Genomic DNA, 12,549 nt, shown 5'->3' with positions numbered 1-12,549 from the left:
TTTGCCAACAAAACATTTGTCCTTCAGTGACTGGATATTAGAGGGTCAACAGCTTGTTCAAATGCATTTTCCCAGCTTGCTGCTTTCCCAGGTCGAAAAAGGAATGGCATGACTCTTTCTGTTTTGGTTTATTTTTTATAAAACCAGGTAGATAGAGCTGAGTGGACACTTAATCATCCCATTGGGAAGTATAGCAGAGTCATATCAATCATTTGGAGGCTCCCAGGTGACAAGGCCAGACTAATAACTCAACCTATTTGACAACTGGCAAATGACAGGCTTGCCAAAACGAAGAGCTTGAAACATCAGACAGTGTCCAAAGTAAATCTTTGACACAGCTCCAAATCCAATTCCATCCATTACCAACCACACCTGCTCGCCACCAGGGTATCTGCATTACACCATTGTTGTAAGGAGTGCTGTGCCAGGAAAAGAAGGACAAATTACAGGCACCATATTACTGGAATGAAGCAGAATGGCTGATGTTTTCCAAGGCCAAATTCTTCAGTAATTACATATAGTCCTTACATACAGTACCCATCTCGACCATAGTTAACCTCAAAACCTTACCTCACTCATGTCTCTGGAATAGAACTTGCACTTCGAGGTAGAGTTGACAAATAAGTATGTAATCTCCACTCACAAATTTTATTTAAAAAGACTGTGTACTAAGCACCACTTATTCCTAGTGTTAGATAGATGACTTCGTATCCCAATGATGGGTATCTACAAAAAGATTGTGTGCCAGGTGCTATAGCAGACCAAAAGTGTAGATTTATTTCTCCCAGGATATCAGGGGAAGAGTCCAGAAAAAACTTCTTAAAGGAAATAGCATGTGCTGAGTCTGGAAAGACGAGCAGAAGTCTCGCAACAAAAGAAAGAGGAAATGAATTGCCTCGAGAAGACGTGGAATGTGGAAAGGCACAAAAGAACAGGCTTCCCCGAGGAATCGGAAGGTAGGGGTACGGTGTGCAAAGGCTGGATTCATCCTTTATTTTCAGTCACACCTCTCAATTTCTCATGTAAAAAATTACTTTCTTTTCGGCTTGTTCTCCCTGCCCTCCCTGCCACCAGCTGCGAGCTCCGGGTTCCGGCTGAGCCAGCGCCGCTGTTGTCTCCTTTCCGCCGCCACCATGATCATCTCCTGGGACCTCATGAGCCGTGATGAGATGGTCTCCAAACAGGATCCACGGGATGGCCGGCGGGTTGTGCCTCTGGGGGTGGAGGGGAAGGCAACCAGCTTCACAGACACACACAAAATCCTACAAGTACATGAAAGATTACGTAAAATCAATCAAAAGGAAAACTGAAGAACAGAAAGAGTACAGCCTTTTATGACAAGGGCTGCAGAAGAAATCCAGCACAAATCTTTGCTAATTTCAAGAACTACCTGTTCTTGATCGGTGAAAACATGAATCCACATGGCATGGCTGCTGAGGATGGTGTGTCCCATATCTGATTTTTAAAAGGATGGTTTAGAAATGGGAAAAGGTTCACAAATCTGGCAATTTGGACCTATCCCCTGTCATCATAGCTGGCTCCTGCTTGTCATCCACACACAACAGGACGAGGACCATGGGACTGATGTTATCTTGAGCTCTTTATTTGTTTTGACCCTGACTTATTAGGAACAGAGACATTGTTTTTTTAAAAAATCATGTTATGTAGGTTATCTAAATACAAAATGCATTTAAACTCTAAAGAAAACAAAAATTTATTTTCTAAGAAGCTGAGGGTGGTTGTGATGGGAGTGGAGAGGGGAGGTGAATTATAGACAGAACAAAACTAAAGAATCATTTAACTCGGTCTTTCTGGAGGTGAAGTTTTGGGCACGATCATCCGCGGTGGCTGTGAGAAAATGCAGGGTGGGTAGCCTGTTGGCTGAGGAGCACAGACATACTTTTGCAGGAAATGAATTGTTTAAACTTTTAAAAAAATCTTGTATAAAATGTGTCTCATCTATGACATTCCTCATGCCTCAGCGTCCAGCAGTCGGTGCCTGCATTTGGACGGGGCCCTGGCGGTCCGTTTGTGCTCATCTCTCTGGCCAGCACCGCCTGGCTACCTGAAAGAAAAGCAAGTAATAAAGGAAGCCATCCAAGTTGAGGGATCCCTAGTACTACGGATGACCTGCGTGTGTTTGTTGGTAAAAAGAGCCGTTTGTCCTTTCGTTTTCAGGTTGCCTATGGAACCTTAACACAGTGGTGACATTAAGAAATACTTCTTAGGGAAAAAAAAAGGTAAAAAATAAAATAAATTTTTAAAATTCAGTTCAGTCTTCATATATGACTTTATCCACCATGTTTTGGTAAAAATTAAATATGTTATAAAGCAGGAATTAATTACTTCATGTAGGCCACTAGGACTATTCTATTCAATTTTCTAAAACACAAAATTATTTGAGAACAGTGGTACAATAATTTATTTCTAAATGATTTTTACCAACATTTTATAAACCCCACCATGTTAAGACTCCATTAGATGAAGATATACAGGTGAACCCAATCAAATTAATGAAAAAATAATTATAGCATAAAATGAGAGATACCATATTTCTCACAAAAATAAAATAGGCATTTTTTTATATCAAAGAAACATACAGGTGTAATGAATTAATTGATGGATGTTTACATATCTTTTGAGTAAATCATTCCTTGGCACATGCACAGAGCCTTTAAAATTTTTCCAAAGGAAAAGAAATTTCTGCTTCAAAAGGACCATCTTTGGAAATTGAACAGAAAAGCATAAGTTGTTTCCATATTTAGAAAGGACCGAGTATACTTAAAGACTTAATGATTGTTCCAAAAGATGACATTCATTCAATCCAGAGAAGCAAAATTGACCATACCATTTCATCTCCAGGCAGCACATGGCTGACAACGTGGAATGCCAAAGTGATGGCGGTAGATTCAGGGAGAATTGGCTTGACAAGAACTATGGAGCTGTATCTGGGTCTAGCAAGGCTTTCCATGGGTTGTAGGAAGGGCCACGGGCATACATTTCTTTCCCTACGTCATCCTTAAGTGAAGCCATCCCTAAGCTAACATTTTCCATTGCCCATTTTTCTTCTAATTAATTTACTCCTTAGTTTCTTTCTCTTTCTGAAGTTGTGTGGCTTGTGGAATGCTGTTAGTGTTGCTCAATCAGGTAACTCCCCAAACAAAGTAAGCTCCTGAGGGCACAGATGTTTAGGACATTTTAGAGGTCAGTACAGTGGGCAGTAACTTCCAGCTAAAGTCAATCACCTAAACTCCAGAGTATCACAGTAAGAACATTACCCTGTTATTATAACAATTACTACAAGTAGGGTACAGACCAAAGTAGATGGCAATAGCTTATGATATAAAAACAAGGTTAGCAACGATCTACACTAAAAATTAAAAAATTAAATACAAGAAATAATCTGATAAAGGCTCTAAAAATAGAGGAAAGAAAAGTGATGAGTGTTGAATACCTTCAGGGATTTCATCTAAAGTATCTCCTTTAACCCTTGCATCAGTCCTACAAGTAAAACAGCTAACGTTTGCTGTGTACCAGGAGCTGTTTTAAGTGCTTTATTGTCATTAAGTCATTCAGTTGTCTTTCAGTTTTCACAACTCTATACGGTAATTTTACTACCATCTCGTTTTATAGTTCATGTAACTGAGTCACAGAAAAACTCAGCTAAGTGACAAAGCTGAGTTATGAATACAGGAATTCGGAGGACACAGCCCACACTTTAAGCATCTCACAGAGCTTATTTTTCACATAAATACATCGAGGTTTAGAAGAGTGAAATAACCCAGAGACTCAGTAAGAAGTATGCTCAGAATGAAAACTCAGATCTGCTCAACTCCAACATCTAATGTCATTGTACCACTTCAGACTGCCCACCACAGAAATAAATTTTTTAAGTGTTTAAATTAGAGTACATTATAATAAGCTTAAAACAAATGAAAATATCAATCTCTTATATTAGATTTTCTTTTCTTTTTCTTTCTTTTTTTTTTTTCTTGGACTAACCAAGCCATCCTCAGTGCCCAGGCCAATGCTTGAACCAATCAAGCCACTGGCTGTGGGAGGGGAAAAGGGAAAGAGGGAGAAAGGGAAAGGAAGAGAAGCAGATGGTTGTCTCTCCTGTGTGCCCTGAGCAGGAACTGGACCCAGGATATCTATACACCAGCTGAGTTACTGGCCAGAGCCTTTTTTTTCTTACTAAGCTTAATTGGACTAATCAGATATAAAACTCTTTTTCAGACAGTATGCTTTTATTAGCTGGAGGCCAAACCCAAAGTGACTGTCTCTATGACCTAAGAAAATTAAGTATGGATAGGACAATAAATATTTTTTAAGTTTTGAGAAAAAGATCCTGGTCAGTTGGCTCAGTGGTAGAGTATCATCCAGGCATGTGGAATGTGGATGGCCTGGGTTTGATTCCTAGTCAGAGCACACAGGAGAAGCACCCATCTGCTTTTCCACTCCTCCCCCCTCTCGCTTCTCTTTCTCTCTCTTCCCCTGGTACAGCCATGACTCAATTGCAGCTAAGTTGTCCACAGACACTAAGGATGGCTCCTCAGGTGCTAAGAAGAGCTCAGTTGTTGAGCAACAAAGCAATACCCCAGATGGGCAGAGCATGGACCCCTAGTGGTCTTGCCAGGTGTATCCCAGTTGGGATGCATGCAGAAATCTGTCTCTGCCTCCCCTCCTCTCAGTGAATAAAAAAAAAAATATTTTCTTAAATATGAAGGGGTGGGGTACAGTGACCAATCGGATGTGAGAAGGAAAAAAGAAGGCATGGTGAAGGCCTTCAAGGCTCTCTTATTTCACATTCCCTCCAGGGAGTGGAAATGATTAAGGACATTTTCAATTCCACCTTTCAAACACAAGTAAACACCAGGCAATGAGAATCTAAAATAAGTGAAAGCAACAAACAGAACAAACTAGAAGTAAGCAATCAAAAAAGAACAGAATTGAAAAAAGAATTGTTTAGTTAAAGTGAATACGTTTTCATTCGTAATGCTATTCTAATATATAATTTGCTTATTCAGAAGTGTTTTCACAATAGCTACTATAATATAAAGGTAAGTATATTATTCTTTAACAAGTGAGGCCAAGTCTCCAACAAGTTAAATCCTTCCTCATGTGCCTGGGTCCTCATAAGGACATTTCAACATCCCTAAGCTATCATTTCTTTACTGTGTAATTGAAGTTCTTTCAAATTTCCATTTTTTTAAACAATCAATAAACCAACAACAACCTAACCATCAGTAGTCAACTCTGAATTACTGCATTATTGAAAATCCAGATTTATCAGTCATCCATTGTATAAATGAACTGTTTCTGGTCTCTCCCTTTCGAAGCTGAGCCTGTCATGTTTCAGGATGCACGAACTATTCATAAGAGCAGAAATGCCAACACTGGCCAGAAAAAAGTGTGTAACAGCTGGCAGCATTTTCATTTTCTATTAAGATTCAGAAACAACTACACTCAAACAATTACTATATAAATAAGAGTTTCTCCCAATTAATATCACTGAACAGAATCAATCATTTTCTCTTGCATTTTAAAATAAAGATATCATTAAGTCCAGTGGATTAACTCTCAGTCAAATACAGCAGGTCCTGGAATAATGTGGTTTCATTATAACATTGATCAGAAATCATAGTAATTTTAAGTTTTGTTTATGTCAATTAGCCTATATAAAATTGTTTTCATTGTACATCATTTTGCCTGAAGTCACGGAACCTATTGATGACATTAAGTGAGACTTACTATAGATTATTGAGGAGATATTTTCAGGTTGCACTTTTGCTCTGGTTGGTTGCTAATAGTTAGCTTCTTCGGCCTTTCTAATAGGTTGATTACCAGATCATTTGCAGTGTTCATGCCTTATTATGGGTGCACTGGCCTTTAAGCTAAAGAAACCCTACTAACTTTGAGTCTCTTTCCTTGTCCCTCAGCATAGATCCCTGATGGACAAAAAATGATGAATTAGATACCCCACTCCAAACTCCATACGCTGAGCCTGTGTCCTACTTCTGGAAATGCCAAACATATAGTCTCTATTAAAGAGAATAGTTTCAGTCTTTCTTTCTTCATTGCTGACATCCTAATGATATTGAAAAACAAGACAGTTTATTCTTGCTTCAGCTTCCATCAAACTCAGGAGAAGTTAAAAGCCTAGATTATGACCATAGGAAAATAATAACAAATCTCACATTTCATTTATTTTTTTATATTAAAGTATTCTATGTTAAAGATAATCTAGTGCAGATTGTAATAACTTGGCTAAAATGTTCTGGTATCCTTCTTGATTTGTCAGTAAGAATAAATGTATGTTTTTTGGGCACTAGGAAATGCAGGTTATTGAAAAATGTTACTCATTTATTCATTCATTTCTTCATTAACGAGGACTTGTGTAATACCTCCTACATGTCAGACTGTTCTAAGTGTGGTGTATAGCAATGGATAAAAATTCTTTGGCCTCATGAAGCTTACATTCTAATTGAGGAAAATAGAGAGTAACAAGATAAATAAACAAACAATATAGTATACCACACTATTATGATTTCTAAGGGAACAAAAGAAAGAGATATGAATTATTGAAAGGGGAGTGATTTTAAAAAGGAGTATGTTTTCTTCTAAATATTTACTAGTTACATAAATTTATAGCATAATATTAGTAAAAAGAAAATCTTCTGACAAAGCAACCACATACTCTTTCTTTGTAACATACACTGTAGAAAACTTTGAAGTACGAAAGAAATCAAAGATACAAAATAACTCTAAAGTTATAAATTTAAAGTCACATGGTCCATATTGCTGAGGTATTGGACTACTGAAAAATTAAAAGTGTTTCCTACTTGCTTAACCCTTAGAAGATTATCTATTGAAAGCACATAAAATGTCACAGTTTACCAGGGATAAAACCAATTGGGCCAAACTTTTAGAAGCATTTTCAGACTTTTGGTTAATTTTTTCTGCTCAAGAAGTTTCACCACTAGGTACTAAACTGTTTTTGCGTTTAATACGTAGCTAAAAACTGGATTCTGAGTTTCTCTCTATATGTATATGTTACAGAAAACTGAAGAATCTCATCCTAAACATAGGCAGATTGCCTTAACAAAAGAGTTGTAGCAGAATGCTGGCTGAAATTTTCCATTTGCAGTGAAGTCCTACAACTAAAAATAGGGTGCAATACGCCACATTTTTAAAAAAGAACCATCAACAAGGTAGGCCAGGGAGAGATAACATAACTGCTAAATATAGTCACTTAACACTTCAACCTTTCACCCAAGTCAATAAAATCAAAGGGTGGGGGAAAAGAAGGGCCGCAGGGTCTGCAGAGCCCTGCCAGTTCTGTTGCCTAGTGCAATACAATTCCCTTCCTTCTCATGAGCTTTCCTCTCCTCCCTAAACCAAAACTGTGAAGAGTCTAAGTGATTCCATCAGAGTGAAACTGTCACCTCATTTCCCTGTTGGCTGACTGCTAAGGCAGTAGGACTCTCTGATATGCCCCTGAACCTACCCAAGCAAAGGAAAAGAGAGTTGGAAAGAGAGGCAGCAGCAGAGCAGCCTGCACCTCCACTTGAACTCTGGAAAGGATAACTGAGCTTAAGAAGTCCTGCTGGGCTTTCCCCCAGAGGCTCAGCTGTGCAGTGAGGTGATAGCAGAAAAAGGCTGTGTGGAGGACCTTTTGTGGCAGGAGCTGAGAGTGGGAGGAAGTGGTTAACTAGAACTGGGTTCCCCATGCAAGGTAGTATGCACAGGGAAGAGCCTGCAATATCCTCCAGTAGCTCACATCTGTTCCCCAGGAATAAGCCAGGCTCTGAATCCTTATCCCCACCAAAGGCACCCATTCTCAGGTAGTATTAATCATAGGAGCACTGACAGCCATCTAGGAGAGCTCTGCAACGGAAGGAGAGTTGAATAATGAGATTCTTGCTTTGTTGCTTCTTCCTTTTTTCCACTTCAGCTCAGTAAAGAAAGCATAGACGAAGCAGAAGTACAGAAGTTTGATTCAAGGTATGTTTTGTGGAACTGAACCGAGCTTTAATAGCCAAAAGTAACTAAAGAATTTTAAAATCTGCTCAAGATGCCAATAAAGAACTCACTACCCAGTGGGAAAAAAGAGATTCAACATTGATAATTAGATTAGAGACTTTGAAAAAAGTAAAACATTCATACTAGCTGTCAGAACATTTAAAATAAAGACATACACTTTGGTTCAAAAGTGTACAGCTCAATAATATTTGGTGTTGAATGAATCCGTGGACATGTTGATTTATACTCACTAAGAAATCAGTTAATAATTATACAACTGTAGTTGACTAAACATACAGTATTCTCTTCAATTTATACTACAGTCTGATTATTTCATCCAGAAGTCTGATAAATTGTAAATGCTGGCTGAAAAGTGACATCTTTCCTTTTCATTTTCTTTTTTAATTTTTCCATTGATTTGAGAGAGAGAGAGAGAGAAAGGAGTAAACATCAACGTATTGTTCCACTTAGTTGTGCACTCACTAATTCCTTCTCACACGTGCCCTGACTGGAGATCAAACCTGCAAACTCAGTGCACCAAGACAGTGCTTCATCCACTGAGCCACCAGCTAAGGTCCATTTTCTTTTTAAAAGCATGCCTCTCAAAGTGTGTCTACCCTGAATGGAAGAATATTAGTGAGAAAAAGTCCTCTTTTCCCATCAACCTTCAAATCACAACTCGCCATCTTTCTTATACTATAACCAGGTTTCTTTCTAGTCATGTGTAGAAGAATGTCTATTGGCTTAACTGTGATCCTTCTCAATTTTCTGGAATGCTCTTTTATTCTTCACTCATTTTCAGTGGAACATCTGCATTGGACAACTTCCTCAAACAACACTATCCCTATAAAGGAATTTAGAGTAGGTATAAGATATGTCTAAATGCATTATTTTATAACTCCAAATCATGAAACACACAGATATAAGTCAGTGCCCAAAATCACATGGCTGGGTAATAATAAAATTGGAACTAGATTACCACTAGTCATCTCTCCTTTTCACTACTGCCTCTGACTCAGACCAGTCCTTTACAATATACAAACAGCCAAAATAACAGACTAAATCAAACAGCTTATCTTGAAGTTGCTACATAAATTCCTACCTTTTTGGGTTTCCTTAAACTAATTTACATTAAATATTACTATGGCTTTCTCAAGAGATATTAGTCACATATTTTCATTTTATATAGATTAAATCATATGAATAAGAATGAATTTTCTAGTACTTCTTTTCCAATTTTAATCAAAATCAAACATTGATGTCTTATAGGCAACCACCCCACATAACTCCCTTTAGTTTTCACTTCATGATCTAATACTCCAGGATGAAAGATGTTCCACAAAAGACTTAAATTATTATAATTTGTTTTTTAAATTTTCTTGTGAATATGAGTAATTTATTTATTTTCCTTTTTATTGAATTTATTGAGATGGCACTGATTAACAAAATTATACCAATTTCAGGTGCACAATTCTACAATATATCATCTGTACACTGTATTGTGTGCTCACCACACCAAGGCAAGTTTCCGTCCGTCACCGCCATTTGTTCTTGACTACAGCAAAAACAAGTAATTGAGGTAACTATGCCTTTTTCCAAGTGTCAAAAAGGATTTAGAGAGTAGGAGTTTTGACAGCTATTTATCATGTTTCCAATACTATACTGATTAGAGGAATAAAAAGTCCCAGCAGGAAGCTATTCTTCTGGCTTGTCACACACAACATCATCAGGCAGTTTTCAGCTTGTTTTTCTAAGGTTTGAAATCTGGTTTTCATCAAGCTCTATGTAGTCCCAAATCCTTGGCAGCAGGTACCAACAAAAATAAATAAACTCCTGCAAATACAGCTAAAAAAGAGAAAGATTTGAATGGGAGGTAGCCTTATATCAAAGGCTGTCTTACTATAATTACTGCCAGAACTGAAATTGGAAAGTGCATCAACAGCTCTACTCATATAAGCCCTGTACATCCTCTGACTAGTTACATCCTGTCTTATTTCTCCTGAACTAAGACCATTTCAGATTCCTTTGCATAATAGTTGGAGTTCCTATAGTACTCACATACATAATTGTGTAGACTTTGTTAACAGATAACCTGATCAAGTAAGAGCACTGGAGGACATCTTAAGCAGAAATATGGAATTGTAATTAATAAATCAGAAATATAAATAAAAATCTTTCAAAAACAGCTTTGGTCCAATATGATGGCTTTGTAAAAGTAAAAAATTAACAGCATTAACTATGTATCCAGACAAGAAGAAAGAAAATGCAGACACTCAGTTTAAACAATTGGTGGCCATTTATGAAGTTTTAAAGGATAATGAACAAAGGCAGAGGTATGATGGTATTCTGATCAATGGACTTCCAGATTGGCAACAGCCTGTGTTCTACTACAGGCAGTGAGAAAAATGAAAAATGTTGAGCTGGCATTACTTTTGTTCATTATTGTCACAGGGTCATTATGCTGTGGTGTGGTCAATCTACCTGGAAAAACAACTGGATGAACTGCTTAATAGAAAAGAGAGAGAAAAGGAAAAAAAAGACAGGTGGCAAGAGTTGGATTTATCAAAACTTGGTGCTCCAGAAAAAAGTGAAAGATTACTAGTGCAACTACAATGACATGATTTGCTTCCATATGATCTGGGGATTGGTTTTGCCTTGACCAGAAGCAGTGCCTCATCTAATCCAGGATGCTGGGCAGTTTTATGTTAAATATAAAGAAACAAGATTGAAGGAGCTTGACCAGGCAGTGGCACAGTGGATAGAGCGTCGGACTAGGATGTGGAAGGACCCAGGTTTGAGACCCTGAGGCCGCCAGCTTGAGCGTGGGCTCATCTGGCTTGAGTAAAAAGCTCACCAGCTTGGACCCAAAGTCGCTGGCTCAAGCAAGGGGTTACTTGGTCTGCTGAAGGCCTGTGGTCAAGGCACATATGAGAAAGCAATCAATGAACAACTAAGGTGTTGCAATGAAAAACTGATGATTGATGCTTCTCATCTCTCTCCATTCCTATCTGGCTGTCCCTATCTATCCCTCTCTCTGACTCTCTCTCTGTCCTTGTAAAAAAAAATATTGAAGGAAAAGGAAGATGCACTGAATAGGGCTAAACTTGAAACACTTCAAAAGCAGAAGAAAATTAAAGAAAAAAAGCCCCAAACCTGAATTTCCCATGTATATACCTTAAGAAGGTGCATATATTTAATTATATGATCATGGAACTCCTATAGAAGAAATTGAGGAACAAATAGATAATTGGCTGGAAAACAGAAACAGAACACACACAAAATAAAAACAGGCACCTGAATGGACAGAAGAAAATGTCAGCCAGCTTACAAGAAGTATGGTTAAGTTCCCAGGAGGGACCCAGGTCAATGGGAAAAGATTGCGCATTAATTGAGTTAATCAGTGACAGATGTGACAACCAAAGCCAAACAACTGAAGGCTTCAGTTACCTGCTCCCCAGGAATGGTAAGACTCTCTGAACTCAAATGGACAGCTCAAAATTCTAGGCCCATCAAGACTGCATTGCCTTGCCCAATGACATCATCACCCAATGGGAAGATGCTGAGCAGGCCGTGGGGGAGGAAGAGGAGGAGGATGAACTAGAGCAGTGGTTCTCAACCTGTGGGTCGTGACCCCGGAGGGGATTGAATGACCAAAACACAGGGGTTGCCTAAAGCCATTGGAAAATACATATTTATTATACATTTTTAAATAAAATATGTGTTTCCGATGGCTTTAGGCGACCCCTGTGTTTTGGTCGTTCGACCCCCACCAGGGTCGCGACCCACAGGTTGAGAACCGCTGAACTAGAGGCTATAGTAGTAGAGCCAGCCAGTAGAAGCAGGCCATCAAGGCTGCCTGAGGTGACGACTAAGGAAGACTCAGAGGAGAAGTTCTGTAGCAAGAGACAGAAGGGCTTTGATATCAGAACAGAATGCATCGAGCTATGAAGAGAGCCAGAAGAGAGAACTCGCACTACAGAAGAGCCATGGGCTCAGAATCAACATAAGCTTCTGGAATTAGCATTACAGCAATACCCAAAAGGATGCTCTGACTGCTGGGACAAAATAGCCAAATGTGTCCTATCTAAGAGTAAGAAAGACTATCACTAGATACAAGTTGCTAGTTGAGCTGGTCCAAAAGAAAAAACAAGCCAAAAGTTGAATATTCTGGAAGATGATGTTCACCTTCATTTTCCAAAATGATTATTTTAAAACACTTAAGCAAAAATTTGTATTTTGTACCTCAGTATTTCTATACATCATGTGCCTTAGTAATAATAATAATAATATAATTAAAAATGAAAATACACATATGACAAATCACAGCTAACATCATACTCAACAGTAAAAATCAGAAATAAAAGTTTTTTCTTTAAGATTAAGAACAAAACAAACAACTTCACTGTCACCACTTTTATTCAGTGTAGTATTAGAAATCTTAGCCACAGCAATCATATAAGAAAAAGAAACAAAAGGCATTCAAAATGAAAAAGAAGTAAAACTGTCAGTATTTGCAGGTGACATGAT

General features: G+C 38.2%; 1 pseudogene; it reads left to right on the top strand.

Moving 5' to 3' along the window:
• Positions 1-1,948: 1,948 nt before the first annotated feature.
• On the top strand, positions 1,949-12,184 carry LOC136306594 (dnaJ homolog subfamily C member 1-like; annotated as a pseudogene).
• Positions 12,185-12,549: the final 365 nt, after the last annotated feature.

Source organism: Saccopteryx bilineata, chromosome 5, assembly GCF_036850765.1.
Source record: "Saccopteryx bilineata isolate mSacBil1 chromosome 5, mSacBil1_pri_phased_curated, whole genome shotgun sequence".
In the NCBI taxonomy this organism is placed as follows: Eukaryota; Metazoa; Chordata; class Mammalia; order Chiroptera; family Emballonuridae; genus Saccopteryx; species Saccopteryx bilineata.
Note: the sequence above shows the minus strand (reverse complement) of the source record. Positions and strands in the feature narration are given on the sequence as shown.